We start from the raw sequence: 24776 nt of genomic DNA on the forward strand, positions 1-24776 counted from the left end.
ATACTGGAAAAGATTGAAGACAGGATAAGAAGGGGATGACAGAGGATGAGATAGTTGGATGGTATCTCTGACTCAGTGGACATGAGTTCGAGCAAGCTCCAGGAGATTGTGAGGGCCACGGAGGCCTGCGTGTTGCAGTCCATGGGGTAGCAAAGAGTTGGACACAACTGATGAATGAATAGCAACACACATTGTATAGCACAGGCTTCCTAGGCAGCACTAGGAACAACCCGCCTGCCAGTGCGGGAGATATGAGACATGAGTTTGATCCCTGGGTTTGGAAGATCACCCGGAGGAGGGCATCACAATCCACTCCAGTTTTCATGCCTAGAGAATCCCATGAACAGAGGAGTCTGGCAGGTTTACAGCAAGCCAGACACAGCTGAAGTGACTTAGCACACTGTATAGTTCAGGGAGCTCTATTTAATGCCCTGTGGTTACCTCAATGGGAAGAAAATTCACAGGGGTGGGGATATATGTACATGATTGGCTGATTCATTTTGCTGTACAGTAGAAACAACATGACGCTGTAAAGCATTGATACTCCAATAAAAATTATTTTGTAAAAATTAAAGGAAGTGGGGTGGGATGCAGAATGTCAGCCATTAGGTGTGCTTAGTTGCTCAGCCACATCTGACTCTTTGTGACCCCATGGACTGTAGCCCTCTGGGCTCCTCTGTCCATGGGATTTCACAGGCAAGAATACTAGAGTGGGTTGCCATTTCTTTCTCCAGGGAATCTCTCCAGCCCAGGGATTGAACCTGGGGCTTTTGCATTTTCTGCATTAGTAGGCGAGTTCTTTACCACTAGCACAACCAAGAAGCCCCAGGTCAACCATTGCTAAGTCACCTCAGTCGTGTCCGACTCTGTTCGACCCCATAGACGGCAGCCTACCAGGCTCTGCCGTCCCTGGGATTCTCCAGGCAAGAACGCTGGAGTGGGTTGCCATTTCCTTCTCCAATGCATTAAAGTGAAAAGTGAAAGTGAAGTCGCTCAGTCGTGACCGATTCTTAGCGACCCCGTGGACTGCAGCCTACCAGGCTCCTTTGTCCATGGGATTTTCCATGCAAGAGTACTGGAGTGGGGTGCCATTGCCTCCTTTGGGTCAACCATTAGGTGATCCCTAAACTCAACTCACAGAGGAGGGCAAGTTCAGTACTCACTATCCATCTGTGCTTGAGTGTATGTGAGTCAGGCTCTTAGAAAGTTCTTATTTCTCCTTGCAAAATCCTTCTTATCTCCAAATTATGGCATTATGCTTGATAAAACCTTTCTCTTCCAAGCTCCATTCTACCTACAGGTTATTCTGTGTATTTTTTTGATATTTTTATTATGTTTTGTAAAGTATTTCCAAAAATGTAATGACTAACATGAGATATTGTATTTGAATCTCACTTTGCCAATTAAATTTTTAAGTCTATTCTCTCACTAGTCTTATTGAAAGGGAAATAAAGTAAAAAGTCTAAGTGTTAGTCACTCAGTCAGGTCAGACTCTTTGGGACCGCCCGGACTGTAACCCTCTAAGCCACTCTGCCCCTGAAATTGTCTAGGCGAGTATACTGGAGTGGATTGCCATTCCCTTCTCCAGGGGATCTTCCCAACCCAGAGATTGAACTCTGGTCTCCCATATTGCAGGCAGATTCTTTACGGCCTGAGCTACCAGGGAAGTAAAAAGTAGAAGAAACTTTAATATTATTTTATTTTAAAAGAAATATCCTCTTTTATGAACTACCTTTCAAATATATAACATTTCTTTTTTGGCCAGCAAATAGATTAAAGGATGCTATAAGTTATCAGTCTTTGCCTTTTTTTACACAAACACTTTAAGAAATAAAATTTGCCCAAGAACCTCAATTCTTTTCTGATTCTAAAATATATGTTTGGGGTATTTAATTGGAAATTAAAAAGGAAACAGAAATTTAAAAGATTTGAAATTAAGTACTGTTCAAACTTAAATAGATATGCAAATATAATAGTAACTTTTCTTTCAAAGCCAAAAGGATAATTATATAGTCAATATGCTTATCACCCTTCCCAATGTTTTGGTTTGTGTTTGAATTTTTTTGCCCTCCCACAGGAAATGAAGTTTGTATTCAGTCCCCTCTTTTAGCGTTAGTTTCTACAGCTGTTTAACAAATTACCACAAACTAAGAGGCTTGAAAGAGTAGCACTATGTTGTCACAGTTGTTCAGGTGGGCTATACCAGATTGTCTGCTGGGAGTCTCACAAGCTGAAATCAAGGTGTTAGCTGACTCAGTTTTTATTTTTATCCTGAGGTTCTGGGGCTCTGTGGGGGGGGCTCTTTCAGCTTGTTGGCAGAATGTAGTCCCAGGCTTTTGTAGAACTGAGATCCCAGTTTTCTTGCTGCTCTGAGGTGGAGGTGGATACTGTCTTCCCTGAGCAGCTGCTCTCAGGCCTCTCGGCTGAAGATGCCCCCCTGCTCTTCAACTCCAGCAACAAAATATCTCTTTTATCAAATCTTTCTCAACTTCACAACTCTACTTGCACTGTAACTACACCTGTCAGTGGGGCTTTCCTAGTGGCTCAGAGGTAAAGGCTCTGCGTGAAACATGTTAACACAGGAGACTCTGGTTTGATCCCTGGATTGGGATGATCCCCTGGAGAAGGAAATGGCAACCCACTCCAGTATTCTTGCCTGAGAATTCCCATGGGCAGAGGAGCCTAGTGGGTTACAATCAAGGGGGTCACAAAGAGTCGGACATGACCGAGACTTTGTGGACATAAGTTCATATAGCCAAAGCTATGGTCTTTCCAGTAGTTATGTACTGATGTGAGAGTTGGACCATAAAGAAGGCTGAATATTGATTGGAAGGCTGTTGTTTATATTTCTGTTATTATAATCATCTAAGCACTACTTGCTCTAAGATAGTTGTATGAATAAATAGCTACACACAGGTTAAATTGACATCTACCATTTTTTAGCTTTACTGAGATAATTGACATATAACATTATATAAAGTGTAAGGTGTACAGTGTGATGCCTTGATACTCATACTGATAAATGATTACCACAGAAGGGTTAGTTAATAACTTCATCATCTCAAATAGTTATCATTTCGTTTTTGTGGTGAAATCACTCAAGATCTATTATCTTAGCAACAGTTAAGTACACAATACCATAGTGTTAACTATAGTCACCATGCTGTACAGTAGATCTCCAGATATATTAATATCTTATAAGAGGGGATTTGGTTCCCTTTTGACTGGTACCTTCCCACACAACCTCCCACCCCCATTTTCTGGCAAACACCCATCTACTGTCTGTTTCTATGAGTTTGGTGTTTTTAGACTTTACAAGAACATGATTCCATAGAGTATTTGTCTTCTCAATCTAGCTTGTTTCACTTAGTATAATATAATACAAGTTTCAGCCCTATTGTCACAAATGTTAGAATTTCCTTCTTTCTCAAGGTTGAGTAATACTCCATTGTGTTCATGAGTGTATACATACCACATCTTCTTTAACTATTCATCTGTAGGTAGATGGATTGTTTCCATTTTTTGACTATTGTGAATCATGTTGTCTCAAACATGGGGGTGTAGATATCTCCTGAGATCCTGATTTACTTTCATTTGGATATATACCCAGAAGTGAAATTGTCGGGTCATTGAAATTGCAGAATTTGTTGAAATTCAGAAGTTGAAATTGTTGGTCATTCCATTTTTATTTTTTTGAGGAACTTTCGTACTGTTCCACAATATATTCCCATCAACTATGCATAAGATTTCCCTTTAATCCACACCCTCACCAGTTGCTTGTTATCTTTTGTCTTGTTCATGATAGCCATTCTAATAGATCTGAGGTGATATATTACTGTGGGTTTAATTTGCATTTTTGGTGATTAGTGATATTACACATCTTTTCACATACCTGATGACTGTTTACATGTCTTCTTTAGAAGAATGTCTCACCTTTCTCATTTAGATTTTATTTTTGGCTATTGAATTGTATGAATTCCTTAATATTTTAAATGTTGACCCGCATATCCTACTCTCTCATGGCCTGAACCATCATGTGAGAAATCTGTTGATAGTTTTATGGTATTTTCTTTTTGAATTATAACTTGTTTCTTTTTCTGAAGATTCTCCTTGCTTTTCATTTTTAACCACATTTTGTTATAGTGTGTCTTAAAAAAAATCTCTAACTTGCATTTTTTGGTGACCCATGACCTTCCTAAACTTGGATATGCAGATCTCTCCATATATTTGAGAAGTTCTCACCTCTCTTTTCCTTATAAGTCTCCAATACTTTGATGGCTGTTTCTTTTTGAGGTTATTCAATACATCACTTACACTTCCATTCTTCCATTCTTTTTCCTTTGTTCTCCTCTTACTGGACAGTTTCCAAGTTCTTATCCTCTAATTCACAGATTTTTAAAATTCCTATTGATCTCTTCTGTTATTGATTTTTCTCTATTTCATTTTTTTATTTAATCTATTCATTTTTAGCTCCAGAATTTCATTTCTTATGAAATTTCTTTATTAAACTTCTCATTTTATTCAGGTATTATATTCCTAATTTCATTAAACTATCTTTCTGTATTTTCTTCTAGCTATTTTTTACTCCTTTAGAAAGCTATTTTTAATTCTATGTCGATGTATTTAGGGACAATAGTTGTGATCCATGAGTGGAGCCAAGTTTCCTTGATTTTTTTTTTTTTTGATTTCTTGAAGTTTTGAGATGCTGTCTTTGCATATGCAATGATAACTACCTCCTCCAATCTTTAGGGACTTTAGTGGTGGCCCAGATGTACAGACTCCACCTGCAATGCAGGAAACCCAGGTTCAATCTCTGTGTCAGGAAGACCCCCTGAGAAAAGGAAATGCAAACCACTCCAGTATTCTTGCCTGGAGAATACTGTGAACAGGGGCTTGGCATGCTACAGTCCATGGGGTCCCAAAGAGTTGGACACAGCTGAGCAACTAACACTTTCTGGTCTTTAAGGACTGACTTTGGGAGAGAAATATCCTCTACCAGCCCTGGGAGGGATGCAGACTTTCCGTGGATATGCCTGCTTCACAATTTCTTGCTCCCTCTTGTGGCAACATTCTTACATTTGTATGCCTTCCCTTAATCATGCAACACTTAAGGGCAAGTGCTGACAGCCTCTTTTGCTTTCTCCAGAGTGCCCTGAAGTTAAGCTCTGTGATCTCTCCCTGGGCCACATAGTTAGGCTGATTTTCTGCAAGTGGTCAACAGCCATTTGCCAAAGGACAGTTTTATGCATGTGCAAAGAGCCAGCCACAGGGTGGGGTGAGTAGAGGGGTGAGGGGTGTACCATGCTGGGAGTGCCTGGGAGCCATGTGAGGGAACCAGGAGGTGGGGCATCCTCAGAGGCTCATGGACTGCCTCTTGATGGAGGCTGTGATACAATTGGTAGGATTCATGTCCCTTGAATGCTCTTTGATGGTCCTCCTTGCTGCGTTTCAGGTCTTTTCCAGGGCCCCCATTCATAGAGCTCACTTCTCAGTGCTCTAGAAGGGGCGAGAGACACTTGGGCTTCTTTGGCTAAGTCCCACACAGCTGGGACAACCAGGCATTTACCCACCTGATCTCACTTCCCCCCAAGGGTAACTCATGTCTTGAAAAGGTCTCACTTGGCACTAAGCTGGGCCACCTCAGGGAAGGGAATGACCCAGATAAAGTCAAACAGTCCCTCTTACCCCCTTCAATGTATTCAGTCCCAAGTGTTTTTAATCCCAGTGATGTACTGGAACTTCTCTGCTGGAAACTTTGATTTCTGCATAGACTCTCAGCCATGGGTGATCATATAAGACCTTCTTCTCCCAGGGCCTCCCAAGACAGGTGCTGACAGGGGCTGGAGCCAATTCACTGCGACTGTAGGACCCGACCCACAGTTGTGACTGAGGTCTGTGTGCCTATTCCCACATGCATGGGTAGGTGAGACTGCTCCCAGATCCTTTGGCACAAGATGTGGACCCCATAGCTCTCACTAAGGCATTTTTATCTGAGGATGGATGCCAAATCTTTGTTGTTGAGGCTGGATGCTGTCCATGATTATGTCTTAGTCTTGTTGCTGATGTCACTCCAGCATCTTTAGTTGAGATACTGGTGTTCTGCTTGGAACCTGACCTAGCACTGGGGACTCCCTAATATGTACAGAAGTTAATTCCATTTGTTATTTTCTGTACAAATATCAAAAGTGGTCAGCTCTCATGTGAATATTTGTCAACAGAAATTAACATTTCATCAGTTTCTGTTTTTGTTTGATTGCTTGTTCTTTTTCCTCCTTGTTAACATTTAGTCATTCCAGCCTGGCAGTTGACACATATATCTTTGTGGTTGTTGTTTAGTTGCTAAGTCAGGTCAACTTTTTTCCAACCCCATGAACTGTGCCTGCCAGGCTCCCTCTCTATGGAATTTCTCAGGCGGGAATACTGGAGTGGGTTGCCATTTCCTTCTCCAGAAAGGAAAGATCCCTTCAGGGGATCTTCCTGACTCAGGGATTGAACCTGTTTGTCCTGCATTGGCACATGGATTCCGTAAAACTGAACCATTATGTATTTTCAGCAAATTCTAATCGACTTGAAATAATTCTCTTAAATTCAGCTATATATCTATACTGTTCAAAAGGAGGGAGGAAATGTATGCCTGTCTCCACGCTTTCCTTATAGTCAGCCTCAATAGAACTTGTTCAAATGGCAACATGATCCACCTGTAGTTGTTTTGCTTAGCAGTGGTTTTAGCTTGATTTTTACGTATCTTTTCTATTTAAAATATGTTAATTAAGGGTTTATTAAAAGGTTTAAAATGCTGCTGTTCAATCAAAGAAAAATAAAAATGTGATCATCACTAGATTATGGGAGATATAGTAAGTTAAAATTAAATATGATATCCTGGCATTAATTGTGGTTAAAATGTTAGAAAGAGTTGCCTTTTTTTTTTTTATGTACTCAGAGATAAGTTACTCAAAAATAAATTTCCTGCCTACTTGCATGAAGGTAGCTTTAAGGGAAATTGCATTCCTGTTGGTTATGCCTGAATATATTTCACAGTCAGAATTTCAATTACTAAGGACATTACATTAGTGAGCCAGGAGAAATCTGTCAGTAAAATAAATAAATAAATAAATAAGTGAGTAGACTAAAAGTATGTCTTCTCTTGTGCTTCTTCTATGTATGGGAAGAATCAATTTGCTTTCATCGTAATCCCAAATAGAAGGAGCAATTGACTTTGGGGAAATCCTGTAAAATTTATTGCTGACAGCATGTTAGAGAGTACTTTCTAAGGATGACAGAACACATGAATTGATTTTGCTTCCAGTGACACTGGGATAACTGATTCTCTCAATCACCTAGCAGAGCTCTGGGGTTTGTTGTCACTTTTTCCTGCAGTTTAAAAGTTTTATATCAAATTAGAGGGAGGATAGTCTGAAAGGAAATATCTATTGTGGTACTTAATTAATATGATATATCCAACTGCCATTGCTCATATATAGATGCTTTACAGAGAGTTATTTGATTAAATATATAAGAAAGGAAATGTTGACTTAAATATAATTGTAAGATTTAAACACTAGCAAATATATTAAAGGATAAAATAATGTACTCCAAAAACCTTAATTAAAACTCAGTTTAAGAAAAAGACAATTTAGAGAGACACTCTCTTATTCAGAAATATATGTGTTCCCTTATGCATCAACTTTAGCATTTATAATATAAAAATGCATATAGTTATCAAATACAGTGGTTGGTTTTGGAAGACTACATGGAATTCTTGAGTAGCTAATATACAGCTTGCAGACTTCACAGGGTATTTGTGAGGTGTAAGTACACGGAAAATGTGTGAAGTATATAATACATAAGACAGTATGGGGTACATAGGCATATGTTTTGTATGGGCTTCCCCAGTGGCTTAGCAATAAAGAATCTGCCTTCAGTTCAGGAGATGCAAGAGATATGGATTTGCTCCCTGGATCAGAAAGATTCCCTGAAGGAGAAATGGAAACCCACTCCAGCATTCATGGGGAAAATCCCATGGACAAAAGAGCCTTATGGGCTATAGTCCATAGGTTCACAAAGAGCTGGACCCAACTGAAGAGACTGAGCATGCACACACACACACGGTTTTGTATATTTTATTAGTATACATTGAAGCATATATACACATGCATGTATATTGGCATTTATATATGCACATATACGTGTACAGGCATACATCAGAGATATTAAGGGTTCAGTTTCAGACAACTATGATAAAACAAATACCACAGTAAACCACAGTATACATAAAAATCGTATTTACAGTGTATTGTAGTTTAAAAAGGCCATGATGCTGGGATGAATTGAGGGCAGGAACAGTAGGGGGTGACAGAGGCCAAGATGGTAGGATGGCATCCTTGACTCAGTGGACATAAGTTTGAGCAAACTCTGAGAGATGGTGAAAGAGAAGGAGGCCTGGTGTGCTTCAGTCCATGGGGTCACAAACAGCTGGACACAACTTAGTGACTGAACAACAAGTGTGAAATAGCATTATGTCAAAAAATGTTTAAACTTTAATTTAAAAATTAAGGGACTCCCCTAATGGCTCAGATGGTAAAGCATCTGCCTACAGTGTGGGAGACCTGCGTTCAATCCCTGGGTCAGGAAGATCCCCTAGAGAAGGAAATGACAACCAACTCCAGCACTCTTGCTTGGAAAATCCCATGGACAGAGGAGTCTGGTAGGCTACAGTCCACAGGATTGCAGAGTCAGACACTACTGAATGACTTCACTTTTACTTTAATTTTAAAATACTTTTTTAATTACTAAAAATGCTAATCATCTTCTAAGCTTTCAGTGAGTCATATTGTTGTTGTTTAGTTGCTAAGTCACGTCCAACTCTTTGTGACCCCATGGACTGTACGTAGCTCTCCAGTCTCCTCTGTCCATGGAATTCTCCAGGCAAGAATATTGGAGTGGGTTGCCAATTCTTTCTCCAGAGGATGTTCTAGGCTCAGAGATTGAACCAGCATTTCCAGAATTACAGGCAGATTCTTTACCACTGAGCTAGCAGGAAAGCCCCTCAGTGAGTCATAGTGGTAAAATTAAAGATCACAGAGCAGCATAGCAAGTATCATAATAATAAAAAAGTTTTAAATGTTGTGTGAATTACCAAATGTGACACAGGGACATGAAGAGAGCAAACCCTTTTGGAAAAATGACATCCATAGACTTGGTCTACTCAGAGTTGCCACAAGCCTTTATATCTGAGAAGCCCAAGAGAACAAAGCACACTAGGATGAGATATGCCTGTGATTAGTTTCATATATGCACATATAATTTAAATATTATAAAGTATTTTCAAGTATTTTAAATACTATTTTCAAATACATAGTATGTAAGGGGGAGTTTTTTTAATCTGCACAAGACCAAAAAACCCCAGAACATTAGAGATGTTTTGTAACTTCTTTTCCTCCTCTCACTTATGCCTCCACCATCTCCAAAAATACCCTCATGGGAATCCAAACCAAGATTAAAATACACACGTTCTATTTTTAAAGGCCTGTGTAACAGATTGCAAGTTAGCCTCTCCTATTATTTTAACAATTCCACTGAGGACTCTAAGAAAGGCTGAGAAAGAAAAACAATAGGGCCATTTCATCTCCCTCTGGGGAGAAGTAGGAGTTGTCTATCATTAATTCCAAAAGGAATGACTCAAGTGTCCTTTGGGGAACATTAAACAGTCAAGCACCTGCCTTTGCTAAGAGAGGTAGTGGTCAAAAATGTGGCAGATGGGACCTTAATAGAAAATTTGAAGCATCTTGCCCGTCAATCACTTCCGCCAGCCCCTTCTTGGGCAAAAATATGGAATTCTTCCCTTCATCTTAAGCCAAGTCAAGGAGATTTGAAGGGAAGCACAGCAAGAGTGTGTGATCTCTTAACTGGGACTTGAGGACCCCAGGGGCCAGCAGGAGAGGCTACAAAAATATAGCTAAGGTGGCAGAGACAGAAAGCCAAGTCTATACTTCTAGCAAGATGAATGTACCCCAGAGAGAGAAAAGTAAGACAACCATGGGGATTCTGCACAAGTGAGTAGATTTGAAGTTTAAAATAACCCTTGATGACAGAGTCTCAGCTTCCCTTGACCCAGAGGATGAGAAATGCTAAGTAAGGTGCCAGAGAAGTTTTAGATCTTGTCTATATCAAGGCTATTGCTATTGCAGGTCTGCAAAAAATGGACACTGAGAAAGATACAGTGAGGATGCCTCAGTGATGGAGAGGACACTAACACAGACCACAGCTCACTCTGTCTCATATGATCACGTTGCTTTCAGCAAATCCTACCTTCTTTTGGGTCAGATTCTGGAAGTGTTTTAAATTTCAGCTATTAGAAAGAAAAATAATCACATATTAATACATGTATGTAGAATCTATAAAAATGGTACAGTTGAATCCATTTTCAAAGCAGAAATAGAGACATAAACATAGAGAACAAACATATGGACACAAAGGGAGGGAGGGAGGGATGGGATGAACTGGGAGATTGGGATTGACGTATATACACACACTCTCTCTCTCTGTGCTGAGTTGTGTCCAAATCCTTGCAACCCCATGGACTATAGCCTGTCAGTCTCCTCTGTCCATGGAGATTCCCCAAGCAAGAATACTGGACTACGTTGCTATATATGAAATACATAACTAATGAGAACATACTGTATAGCACAAGGAACTCTATTCAATGTTCTATCAGTTCAGTTCAGTTCAGTTCAGTCGCTCAGTTGTGTCCAACTCTGTGACCCCATGGACTGCAGGACGCCAGGCTTCCTTGTCCATCACCAACTCCCAGAGCTTACTCAAACTCATGTCCATTGAGTTGGTGATGGCATCCAACCATCTCTTCCTCTCTCATTCCCTTCTCCACCTGTCTTCAATCTTTCCCAGCATCAGGGTCTTTTCTACTGAGTCAGTTCTTCACATCAGGTGGGCAAATGAAAGAGAAGTAGGTGCTTTTCTGGAACTCTCTTGCTTTTTTCATGATCCAGCGGAAGTTAGGAATTTGATATCTCGTTCCTCTGTCTTTTCTAAATCCAGCTTGAACATCTGGAAATTCATGGCTCATATACTGTTGAAGCCTGGCTGAGAGAATTTTGAGCATTACTTTGCTAGCATGTGAGATGAGTGCAATTGTGTGGTAGTTTGAACATTCTTTGCCATTGCCTTTCTCTGGGATTGGAATGAAAATGGACCTTTTCCAGTCCTGTGGCCACTGCTGAGTTTTCCAAATTTGCTGGCATATTTAGGGCAGCACTTTATAGCATCATCTTTTAGGATTTGAAATAGCTCACCTTGAATTTCATTACCTCCAAAAGCTTTGTTAACAGTGATGTTTCCTAAGGCCACTTGACTTTGCATTCCAGGATGTCTGGCTCTAGGTGAGTGATCAGACCATCATGATTATTTGGGTCTTGAAGATCTTTTTTGTACAGTTTTCTATGTATTGTTGCCACCTCGTCTTAATATGTTCTTCTGTTCAGTCCATACCATTTCTGTCCTTTATTGTGCTCATCTTTGCATGACACATTCCCTTGGTATTTCTAATTGTCTTGAAGAGATCTCTAGTCTTTCCCATTCTATTGTTTTCCTCTATTTTTTTTTTTTTTTGCATTGATCACTGAGGAAGGCTTCTTATCTCTCTTTGCTATTTTTTTGGAACTCTGCATTCAAATGGGTATATCTTTCCTTCTCTCCTTTGCCTTTAGCTTCTCTTCTTTTCTCAACTATTCATAAAGCCTCCTCAGACAACCATTTGTCCTTTTTGCCTTTCTTTTTCTTGGGGATGGTCTTGATCACTGCCACTGATACAGTGTCACAAACCTCCATCCATAGTTCCTCAGGCACTCTGTCTATCAGATCTAATTCCTTGAATCTATTTGTCACTTCCACTGTATAATTGTAAGGGATTTCATTTAGGTCATACCTGAATGGTCTGGTGGTTTTCCCTGCTTTCTTCAATTTAAGTATGAATTCAGCAATAAGGAGTTCATGATCTGAGCCACAGTCAGCTCCTGATCTTGTTTTTGCTAAATGTATAGAACTTCTCCCTCTTTGGCTGCAAAAAATGTAATCAGTCTTATTTTAGTGTTCACCATCTGATGATGTCCATGTGTAGTTTTCTCTTGTGCTGTTGCAAGAGGGTGTTTGCTATGACCAGTGCATTTTCTTGGAAAAACTCCCTTAGCCTTTGCCCTACTTTTTTTTTTGTACTCCAAGGCCAAATTTGCCTGTTATTCCAGGTATCTCTTGACTTCCTATTTTTGCATTCCTGTCCCATATAATGAAAAGGACATCGATTTTGGGTGTTTGTTCTAGAAAGTCTTGTAAGTCTTCATAGAACCATTCAAATTCAGCTTCTTCAGCATTACTGGTCAGGGCATAGACTTGGATTACTGTGATATTGAATGATTTGCCTTGGAAATGAACAGAGATCATTCTGTCATTTTTGAGATTGCATCCAAGTACTGCATTTCAGACTCTTTTGTTGACTATGAAGGCTACTCCATTTCTTCTAAAGAATTCTTGCCCACAATAGTAGATACAATGGTCATCTGAGTTAAATTCACCCATTCCAGTCCATTTTAGTTCACTAATTCCAAAAGTGTCGATGTTCACCCTTGCCATTTCCTGTTTGACCACTTCCAATTTGCCTTGATTCATGGACCTAACATTCCAGGTTCCTATGCAATATTGCTCTTTACAGCATCAGACTTTACTTCTATCACCAGTCACATCCACAACTGGGTGTTGTTTTTGCTCTATAGTGACCGAAATGGGAAGAAAATCCAAAAAAGAGGAGAAATATGTATATTACAGCTAATTCATTTTGCTATACAGCAGAAAGTAACATAACATTTTAAAGTAACTATACTCCAATAGAAAATTTTTAAAACATTTAAAAAATTGCGGCTAAGTAGAGAGTAGTTCAAAAAAAATACCTACAGAAGGAACCAACTAGTTCATCTCCCACCAGAGGCTAGCAGGACTTGAGCAGATCCACGTTTTGCATCTGCTGGTCTGAACTAGGTTGTTGTTATATAATGAATATCCTGTCTGGAATGTTTTTGCAGAAGCAAGGAACTATTTATATTGTATATTATATGGAGTGTCTGAAAAGCTTGAGGGCTAGTCTAAAGATTTATCCTGGAGCATTAAAAGAAGGATTAGACCACAAAGCAGATGCAAAGGTGGGAATAAAAGTAGGTTGGTTTCTCATTACAAGCCAAATCAAGTTCGTTCAAAACTCCAGTATTCAAAGGCATGAAACTGTTTCCATATCTAGTAACTCCACTTGTAAAGAAATACATCCTTTTATCTAAACTTAAAGAAAATGTTGGTGGTTCAGATGGTAAACAATTTGCCTGCAATGCAGAAGACCTGGGTTTGATCCCTGTATTGGGACAATCCTCTGGAGAAGGGCATAACGACCCACTCCAGTATTCTTGCCTGGAGAATCCCCATGGACAGAGGAGCCTGGCAGGCTACAGTCCATGGTGTCGCAGAGAGTCTGACATGATAGCAACTAAGCACATCACAAAGAAAACTTTTATTTTCCACCTCAATAATATATGTATATAATTTGTCCCTCCTTGGCCACCCTGATACTCCCTTAGCTCATATATCGTTATGCCATCATCATTGTTCTGACTGGTTTTGCTACCTGTGGCATCAGAATTATCAGTCTATATGCAACACTTTCTCCAGTCTGGTATTAATATTCAAAAAAATTAGAATCCAGTCATTTCAGTTTTTGCTTCATATATCTCAGCTCCCCCAACACCTTCAGAATAAAAGCTGTTCTTTTCTTTCTTTTTCTTTTCTCTTTTTTTTTACAACAGATATCAGACCCTTTTTTGATCTGTCTCTTGTTTTGCCTTTCAAGGGTCATGTTTATCATCACTGCATAAACTCCTTTTGTTCCAGTATTTCCCCAAAAATGTGATGTCTCCATATCTCTTTATTAAATGTCAGTATCACTGCTTGACTCCTTCCACCATTTTTTAAGCCTGACTAACATCTTCTTTGCCATAAAAATTAGTCTCAGAGGCACTTCTAACTAGTGATTTCCTTAAAGGCCCTTTCTAATTTGTTTCCAGCTGTTACTCTGAGCTAAATCTCTCTGTCCTGCTTTGTAACCTCCCAGAAATTTCTGTCATTGGGCTAGATCTGTCAGGTGTGCATGCTCAGCTGTGCCCTGCTCTGAAACCCCATGGACTGTAGCCCACCAGGCTCCTTTGCCCATGGAATTTTGCAGACAAGGATACTGGAGGTCTGTCATGAGGAAGTAGTAAATTAAATAGATACTGCTAATAACATAGAAATTGCCAGGGAAATGACTTCTACAGAAAGCCCTGCTCTTAGTGAATTTCTCTGCTTACTACAGCTTATAAATACTGACAAGGCTAGTCTACACTTCACATCTAATCTTCTATATTATTTAGAACTTTCCTGGCTATTTCCATCTACTTGCTTCACTTCAGCTTTAAGATCAGCTTATCAGATTATAAAAAGCAAATTTCTGTTGATATTTTAATCAAATACAATTACATCAACTTTGTAGACTAATTTAGAAAAAAATGACATTATTATTATTACTTGAGTTGTGAACGTGAAAGTGAAGTCACTCAGTTGTGTCCGAGTCTTTGTGACCCCGTGGACTGTAGCCTACCAAGCTCCTCCATCCATAGGATTCTCCAGGCAAGAATACTGGAGTGGGTTGCCATTCCCTTCTCCAGGCGATCTTCCCAACCCAGGGATTGAACCTGGGTTTCCCACATTGGAGGCAGACGCTTTAACCACTGAGCTACCAGGGAAGCCCATTTGAGTTTTGCTCTATAAGAATAAGATGGCAATGACGACCCTGTATGCAAGTCAGGAAAAAAGACACAGATGGGTATAACGGACTTTTGGTCTCAGAGGGAGAGGGAGAGGGTGGGATGATTTGGGAGAATGGGAATTCTAACATGTATACTATCATGTAAGAATTGAATCGCCAGTCCATGTCTGACGTAGGGTGCAGCATGCTTGGGGCTGGTACATGGGGATGACCCAGAGAGATGTTGTGGGGAGGGAGGTGGGAGGGGGGGTCATGTTTGGGAACGCATGTAAGAATTAAAGATTTTAAAATTAAAAAAAAATAAATAAATTAAAAAAAAAAAAAAAGAATAAGATATATGTAAGGGAGGGGTAAATTGGGAACTGTCAGAGTAGGAAATGGCAGCCCACTCCTGGATTCTTGCCTAGAGAATAACATAAACAGGGGAGCCTGGCAGACTAGTCTGTGGGATTGCAGAGAGTTGGACATGCCTGAGTAGGCATGCACATACAGGGAACTACACTCAATATCTTGTAATAAACTATAATGAAAAAAAAAAGAAAACCATATACTAATGATTAGCTTCCACCATCATGTGAATGTAATAAAAATGTTACATGTGAAATGAAATGTAAATAATAGAACTAATTATCATGCCAACCAAATAAGAGGACAATATCTTTTATTATGGGGCTTCCCTTGAGGTACTGGTGGTAAAAAACGAACCTGCTCATGCAGGAGACATAAGAGATGTAGGTTCAACCTCTGGGTTTGGGAAAATCCCCTGGAGGAGAGCATGGCAACCCACTTCAGTATTCTTGCCTGGAGAATCCCATGGACAGAGGAGCCTAGCAGGCTGCAGTCCATAAGGTCACACCGAGACAGACATGACTGAAGTGACTTGGCACAAAATGTGTATGAAATGTTAGCAGTAATATGAATAACATTGATAGTTACTACTTGTTAAGGGCTTACTTAATCCCAGGTAAGTTTTATAACTCTACAGAGAACATCATATAAGTTAATTAAACTTCAAAAAACTGTAGTTTATTCTTATTTTTTTCCATTCTTATATAAGAAAACTGCTCTTTTGAGAGATTAAGTAAATTCACAGAGGTAATAAAAGAGCAAGATAGAGTGCTAACCCTATTCCTGATCCTGCAATTGTTTCAGTTGACTTTTAGTTTTCACAAAATAATCCTGATGACCCATAATTCTTGTTTTTATTATATCTGCTAACTATAGATATGTATCCCTTTAAATAAAAACAGGAATGCAAATTGATGATTTTAGCTTGGTTCCTAAGTGTATTTAACAGAGAAGGGAGGCGGGAGAGAGTTCTTTCTTATCGTTTTGATGAGACTCACAATGAATCCTCATTTTGGAGTCTTTTAGATCAAATCTTCTCTCTGGTAAAATATTTCTTTTTTCCTTTAACACAGTTTTGATAGAACTTAAATTCTTCTGTTGCTGCTTCTGATGGGCTGTTCTGACCTCTAAGTGTTTATCATGCTGATGCTGAGGGCCAGGTCTTTATGTCTCAATATTTTAAGTATATTTTTAGTTTTACAACTAGCTATGAAAAAATGCCTTTGACAAGCAATTCTATTGAAATACTTAAAAAAAAATTCCAGAGATAAGTTTTGGCAACTTTATTTCTGTAATATTATCTGGAAAATATTTCCTTCATTTATTCATTCTTCCCACATTGACTTAGGAAGTATGTAATATAGTGATAAAAGAAAAGGGCTTCATATATATCAGTTAATGTTAATTTTTACTGAATCTTAGTTGGAAAACTTGGTTGTTTTACAATTACAAACCTATTGCTAAGCAAGGGTTTTCCTGTATGGATACTCATAGATTTCTAAGAAGCTGATTCAGTATTAGGATTTATTATGTGGATGCTTTAATGTGTGGGTCAGAACAAGTGGTTTATAGATTTCCATGCCATGTACTGTTTCTTCCTGCCTTAATGGAAAACTCTTAAACAAATGTGTATATTAAGGAAGTATCCCAAGGTAGAGGTAAGTGGTAATTCACAATGAATTCTTTATTTAGCTTCTGCCATAAAATTATCCTTGCTGTAAGATAAGCACAATATGCTAACATATTAATAATATATACTAGGGTCACAAAATATGTCAAAATTTTTCATTATGTATATATATATATATATATATATATATATATATATATATTCTAATTTAAAGTGAAAAATATCCCTCCATGTACAAAATTTTGTTTATTGTGAGGAATAAGAGATTTCGAGTCATAAACTAAAAGTGCTATGTAAATTCAAAACTAAGTTTTTCTTTCTCTAATTCATCATTAAAATTATTGGGGGAATCAATATCTGATTATAAAATAATTCATCATCAAAGAGAGAGATTTCAAGTGTAAAATGATTTGAGCACCAGTTGAATAGCTAAGGGATGAAAGACAAAAGAGGAAGACTTAGTAAGGCAGAGACTGGAATTTTGTTCAAAAATTGATTCTGAAAATAAGTAACAAAATAAAATTGGAAATATATGAGTAACATTTAGCTACTTATGAAACATTACAGAATGTCTAATCTTTCTTCCCATTTTATTGACACTGAACGTACAAGCCATGTAAATGTACAAGCTGAGATCTGTTTAGATCTGGTTCTTGTAATCAAGACTCTATGCCAATGGATAGCTTGATAGTTCTATTCTCAAGTATCTTTAAAGCATATCATATATCATTTTTTTCCTGCCTGCATAGCTCTGGTTTTGAATATTTGGGATTTCAGCTATTCTCAATTATAAAAGAACACCTAAACCATAAGAATCCACACCTAAATTAAGAATACTTTACTGATTTTCTCACTTGTACTGATTAGGGAACTTAGGGTTTTCAAAAATGATAGCTGAACCCTCTAGTTTCCTGATGGCATGTCACCATCAATGCAAAGCTAGCAGAAGAGAACGCAGTAGCAGATGAAGTGCTCAATGGTCCTTCTGAGGCTCTGGTGAGCTGGCCGAGGCCTTCAGGAATACTGGCCATATAATTTCTTGAAACTGTTCCCTGTGTAAGTATTGCTGCAGAGAGGAGATTGCTGCTTCTAAATTGTTTCTGCCTGCTCGGGGCTGGCCTCTGGGACTCACTACAAAAGGCTTTCTTAAATTGCATCAATCTCTAATTGCCTACGGGGTTCAAAATTATGCATTTCTTGCCCTTCAGTTAGGAATGTCAGTGAGAACCGTAACTCCTCTAACTTTATCTTGTGAGACCACACTTCTTTTCTTGGGCGTTGGGGTGTAAATATGCCCAAATCTGCAATTAACCTTGAAATTGAAAAAAAAAAAAATCCTTGCATCAGTGCTGTTCAATGCTACTCCCTTTTATTATAATTCTCACTCTTAACAATGAGTATGTTTGATCTAAAACTTGTTATCTTTCAGTCAGAAACTTTACTCCGTGACCTTATCCTCATCTGTCTTTTTGACCCCACCCTCTGCTATTTTTGATCATTGCATGTGTTATATTTTATCATTTTAATGACTTTGTTGCCATTTATTCAGTGCTGGAATCTATCCCCTATGTTGGCTTTTCTCTTATTCTCTTCTTTTTTTGCTATTCTCTGTGAGAAATTTTCAAGATGTTTTCTACATCGTTTGTTTGATTTAAAACTTTCAGTGCTGATGTTGTATTTTATTGCTACTAAATTTTTAATTTAAATTCAGAAATAAATTTTGTGGGTTTTTAAAATGTATTTTTTCTCATATAGGCCATATTTTAATTTATATTTCAGTTTCTCCATCTCAGTAAATGACAAATTCATTCTCTGGTTATTCACAGTAAACAACAACAAAGCAGAAAGTCATCCTTTCTCCCACACCTTAGCCCATCCATCAGCACATGCCATCAACTCTACTTTCAATTTATATCCTCAATTCAGTCACTTCATTTCTCCTCTATTTCTTGTATCTTAGAAAGAGGCATTATCATTTTATATATAAAACCTCAGTATCATCTGACCTAATGATCAGATCAGGTATTATATCTAATCCATGGGGCCACAAACAGCTGGACACAAGTGAGCAACTTTCACTCTTTCACACTCATCTCCAGATTCTATTCTCGTTCCCATATAATGCATTCTCCACAAAGCAACCACTGAAGTGTCCTTTTAAAACTCACTCAATCATGCTACCTTAAAAAATGATATTACTCTTTACAATCACCTGATTCTTCCTTTTTCTTGGGTACATATTCTCTATACCTGTTACACTGGGATTCTTAGGAGAAAGAGTACACATCCTGATGTCATAGTGACTTGGGGAGTAATTTGATGTAAATGCAGTGATCTGGGCCAGTTCTCAGCAGAAGCAAATCCATTTTTCTTACTCTTCCTGTCTGCCTTGGGGCATGGTTGTTCAGCATGGTGCCCAGAATGGAAAGACACAGAGCAAAGTCATAGCTGACCTATATCCATGCATGTGTAATGTGAACAAGAAATAAGTCCTTGAAGTTTATGTCACAGTTCAACCTATCCAGATAGAGTCCTCTACCTTCCCTACCAAAACCATCCAGTGCTTCCTGCAAAATGGAAGACCATACCCTTTTGAGGGCCTGCCTGTAGGGCCTTCCGTGATTTAATGTCTCTACCTCTCTGCTCTGATTCCTGTATGAACTCTGATCCAGCCGCACTGAAGTACTAATGTTCCTGGACTCCTCCAGATCCCTCTCACTTTGCATGGTGTGCATTTACTTTCAGTTCTGCCTGAAAAGCGTTAAAAAACAAAATATGTGAGTCACTCCCTCCCTCAATTTAGCTCTCACCTTTCATAAAGGTCTTTTCTAACCACTCAGTAAATTATTCAAAGTGAATGACTTTGTGTTTCATACCCTGCATTATTTGTCTTCACAAACCTATTGCTTACACCTTTAAAAACAACCATAACAATGGATAACATTTATTGAGTAGTTACCACATGGAAGCACTGTTCTAAGTCTTTTCTATGTCTCATCTCATCTTATCCTCTCAGTAGTACTATGAAAAATGTACTGCTATTATCTGATTTTACGGATTAGGAAACTGAAGGACAAAGAGGTTAAGTAATCTGTCCACATTCATAAAGAATTAAGTGAAAAAGCCTGTAACAAACCTGTGCATTCTCATTTTAGAGAACAGGCTCTTAGCCAGTATGCTAAGCCAGCCTGCAGTTGTCTCAAGTGTGTGGATGACTTCTCCTTGGGGCTATTCGCTATTCATCTAGAAGCTATTGCAATTCCTTGCCAAGATCAGAAGTTGAAAGCTGGTGTGATGTAACCTGGCAATATTATTTCAGAGGTTCAGCAGATTTAGAAAAGCCAAGATGCTATTCAGGCCATAACAAACCCTAGCAAAGGAAACAGGCATTCTGTCCCCTGTGTTCCTCTTTTCATATATATTTTTTTCTATTTTTTAAAATTTTTGTAATTCTTTGGAGGATCCACATAAAGAAAATAAGCATTTCAGTATCTAGCTTATCACAACTTCCATGGAATAAGTAGATCCTATGTAACAATAAAGATCTAGTGATAATTAGATCATGAATAATAATAATAACTTCTTAGCTATGATCCAGTGTCAGAGAACCTTGAACTCTACTGCATGGAAAAAGGAAGAGCAGTCTCTAATGAGTTGTGTGCTCTCTGTTTATTATGGCTTTCTAGCTCTGGGCTTCCAGACATAAGCGACTCAGAATGGCTTAGATACACAACACAAGAAACAGGATTTGAACATATTGCTGTCATCTCTTATAGCCCTTACTCAATTGGATATGCTGGTGAAGGAAAGCTTAGATGGTGTTTTTGTGTTTCCTGTGATACATGCCACAGTATTAGGAAAGAAAACATACACCTCATCCCTAAGAATTTTCCGATCATTTGATTTTCCAATCCATGACCATGGGGCTTCCATTCTAGTTGTTGAGGGTGGTGAAGAGAGAACAGACAATGAACAATAAAAATGGAATAAAAATAAAATTACATAGAATGTTAGAAGCTGGTAACTGCTATAGAATAAGAAGAGCATTCAAAACAAAGGGGTTAGAAGTGTGCAGACTAGAACAAAAGAAGGTTTGGTATTAAATAAGGGGTCCGGGTGTCAGCATGGATATTAGTATGTCCAGTCTGAAGAGGATAAAAATCTACCTGCAATTTGTAGATTCCCAAAGCCTCTACCTTAGTTTTCCCCAGAGGAGCAAAACTCCATTTATGAAAGAGGCACAGATGGCTTTGATTCAGTCTTTTCTCTCAGTTTTGCTTGAGAGGCGATGGCATTTATTCTGTCATTTCTGGCTGAGTCATATTGCTTAGAAAAGGTAAATTCATAGTTACGGAAATAAGATACAAAAGAAAATACATGCTTACAAAATGTCAATAGCAGCCGAGATTTGGCTAAAAATGAACATTGTCGTGATTTCAGTTGTTTTTTTCCTTGTTTTTACTATCTGAATAATATACTAATATGTGAATAACTAGAACATAGTGTGAACAAATCCAGACAAAAAATAAAGGAATACATAGAATACAGAGTAGTGGATTTTTAAAAATAATGACTATGCTGATTCCACAATTTTATATACAGCATCTATTATTTACAATATAAATGAAAATATTAGTTTGAATTTAATTTATATTAATAACATCTTAGAGTTTAGAAGAGTATATGTAAAAATTACTAGTCAAATGTTTAAAAGTAAAATAATTAAAACTTAAATCATAAGTAAATTTCTTCATACCCTCAAGATACATCATATGAACAAAACAGTTATGAACACAGAGATAAATTAAAATATTTTCACTACAAAATCATTTGAATTAAAAATATCATACATATTTAATTGGAAATGTTTGTTTATGGCATTTGAACTATTAAAAAGATGAATAATATTTATTAATTAAGCTTTAAAACCAGGTATATTTGTAAATCCAGAGCTTATAATCCTTTTCTGTAGTATTTATTGCCTTAAGTGAATCAGACTATACAAAAATCAAGGGAGGGTTTTTTTTTAACTTAGTAATTGAAAATCATCGATTGAACCAAACCTATTTCAGCAAATAGTGGTTTTATGGGTAAGATTTCACAATTCATTGGCACTTTACTAAGAGAAAAATCCTAATTTACTTTTAGGAAACATTCTCTTGCTGCCATCACCTATAATAAATACATTTTGACTGAAAATTAATGGGAATCTCTATCTTTTCCTCTGCCAAACACATAAAAATGATTGTAACTCTTGAAGGCAACCACTTTGGAGAATTATATTCTGTACAATCATGGCAAGCTTGTTAAACATACCTTTGCAAAACCATATTCAAAGACAGTTTGAAATAGAAAACAGAAAAGTAAAACAGAAGACAGACAGATAGATGCCTACATACAGTCTGCTTTCTCAAGATTTATACCTTTTTTTTTTTACCCAAACACATCATATTCATTAAATTTAACCACTTATTAATTAGATTTAGCATTAAGTTGCTACTTATATTTCTAACCATTAATGAAGCTTAAGAAGATGAAGGATTTGTCATTAAGGGTTTCCAAAGCAATCATTTCATATTTCTTCTGGTCTTCCAGGAAAGTGAAAGTGTTAGTCTCTCAGTTGAGTCCAACTTTTTGTGACCCCATGGACAGCAGGCCCCCAGACTCTTTTGGGCATGGAATGGAGTGCATAGCCATTCCCTTCTCTAGGGGCTCTTCCCGTCCCAGGGATGAAACCTAGGTCAACCACATTGCAGGTAGATTATTTACAGTCAGAGCCATGGTTCCGAAATAATTTTCAATAGCAGCACCTTTGATTTTAAAATTAAACCACAAAAAGACAATTTGTGGATTTTCCATATGTATATATGTAAATTTTTATCTCATGTAATTTAAGGATTACCTAATGATCAAATATCAATAAAGTTATCAAATATATACTTATGTCAAAAAAGCTGCTACAGTATAATATAAAGAACTCACATAGGCAACTCTGGTTCCATGTAAGGAGAATACTACATTCATTGCTCTGGAAAAGCAAATCTGGCATCAGTGATCAATAAAACATAGCTAAACATTTATCGGCTAATCTGAATGAGTTATTTGACATTTTGTGCCTTTCTCCTCCTCAATAAATTAAGAGTAATGTATAAATATTGTGTCCGGCCACCTCATAGGACTATATGGAGTAGAAAATTAGACTAAGTTACATGATTTTGAAATTCTGTAAGAATTGTGAGAACCATGTTCATCCCACATATTCTCTGAGAGAATATTTCCCTCTAAACTGACTACATTATCTTGTTTTCCTGACACATGGTACTATATAAAAATGATAAATTTTCCATGTGATTTTGGTGGTGCTTTTCTGTGCAGTTTTGCATGCTGTGTACATTCTATTTTATTTAATCAATATAATAGTCCCATGACAAGATGAGAACTCATGACCCAAATGTTCTAAAGGAGGAAACTGAGTGACAAAGAAGGGATTGTCTTAAAGGCACAGTGTTCATTAGTGAGAATAGGAATTGAATTCCACTGGCCCATCGGCAGAGCCTATGTTCTTAATCTATACAGTATTTTCAGTACTGTCTCTATTTCTAGTGTGGGAATGAAAAGAACCATCAGTTTGTTCTATAAGTAACAGTATTAGGGTTTCCCAGGTGGCTCAGTGGTAAATAACCTACCTGCCAATGCAGGAGATTTGCGTTAGATCCCTGGGTTGGGAAGATCCTCTGGAGAAAGAAATGTTAATCCACTCTAGTATTCCTAATTGGAAAAATCCCATGGGCAGAGGAGCCTGGCAGACTACAGTCCATGGGGTTTCAAAGAGTCACAAAACTTAAGCGACTAAGCAATAACAACAAAATTGTTGTATATCAAAATATAGTTATTTCAGCTTTTTAATTCACACATTAAAAAAAAAAAACTGTTCTGCAGAAATAGCCTGATATGATATTAGACAAGAGAATAGGAAGTGTAACTGAAATTCCCACATGATATTACAAGTATACTTCAGGGAAAAGGAATTTGTCTTGAATTTGATTAATGTTCCCAAAAGACAAGTGAGAAGTTACTGGAGCAGTATAATTCCATCCAAGAGCTCACTCATTTCTCACCATAGCGTATCTATTAGCTGGTAAATAATTTAAATATTAATTAGCATATAGTCCCATCCCTCATTGCCTCATTCTCTAAATAAATTTTTTAAAAATGTTTGATATAATCCAGGCTAAACTAACTTGGTTATTTAACATTAATAAAAAAGGTCATTCTCTTTAATCTATAAGGACACGCTTCTGGGGACTGTTTGCTGTACCCTTTTGTATTCTGAACACTTATTATGTGATAATGCAGTCAACCCTCACGGAATTAACTACTTCATTATACAAAGTAACTGAATTATTTTGGTGATTTCCAATTTGTCAGAATTTGGTTCTTTTAACATGCAAAATGCAATTGAAGGAAATCGACTGTGTTTAATATCTGTTGACATATGGAAATTAGGCTGATGTCTTTGCTTCCTTATTAATTCTATTTAATGACAAGCCTGCAAAGTAAAATCTGAAGACAGTTTATAATAAATCTACTATAGAAAAGAGAGACATTACAGGGACCCAGATATACAGAAATTTTGTAATTGTCTTTATTTACAGTAAGGAGCTAGTTAAGTAATTATGCAATGTAAATGAATACACTGCATGGGCCACTACTTACAACATCACACTATCTTCTCTAGAGGTCTCTAGCAGTCAAAGCAACCTTTGCAACCTGCAGTGAAGCAGAGAGAGACAGCAGGAAGTTGGACAATGCGTGCAAAAACATGGGTGTGATGTTTTAGTGGAAGACATGCACCTCCAGAATATAGGGTTGGAGGCACACGAGCAGTAAAGTTCATCTTCTTCACCTGAACAATGGTGCCCAGGTAAAGAGAAAAGATGGAAA

The 24776-nt window shown here is 37.7% G+C and overlaps 1 protein-coding gene and 1 non-coding gene across 4 annotated transcripts in view; one reads left to right on the forward strand and one right to left on the reverse strand.

Moving 5' to 3' along the window:
• The window catches only part of CDH18 (cadherin 18), a 1279339-nt gene that overhangs the window by 1064525 nt on the left and 190038 nt on the right, over positions 1-24776 (forward strand). The gene's annotated exons all lie outside the window — the stretch shown is intronic.
• Positions 14760-14831, reverse strand: TRNAW-CCA (transfer RNA tryptophan (anticodon CCA)). Its single transcript has one exon. It is a non-coding gene; the product is annotated as a tRNA-Trp (tRNA).

The sequence above is a fragment of the Ovis canadensis genome, chromosome 16 (assembly GCF_042477335.2).
Source record: "Ovis canadensis isolate MfBH-ARS-UI-01 breed Bighorn chromosome 16, ARS-UI_OviCan_v2, whole genome shotgun sequence".
NCBI classification, from domain to species: Eukaryota; Metazoa; Chordata; class Mammalia; order Artiodactyla; family Bovidae; genus Ovis; species Ovis canadensis.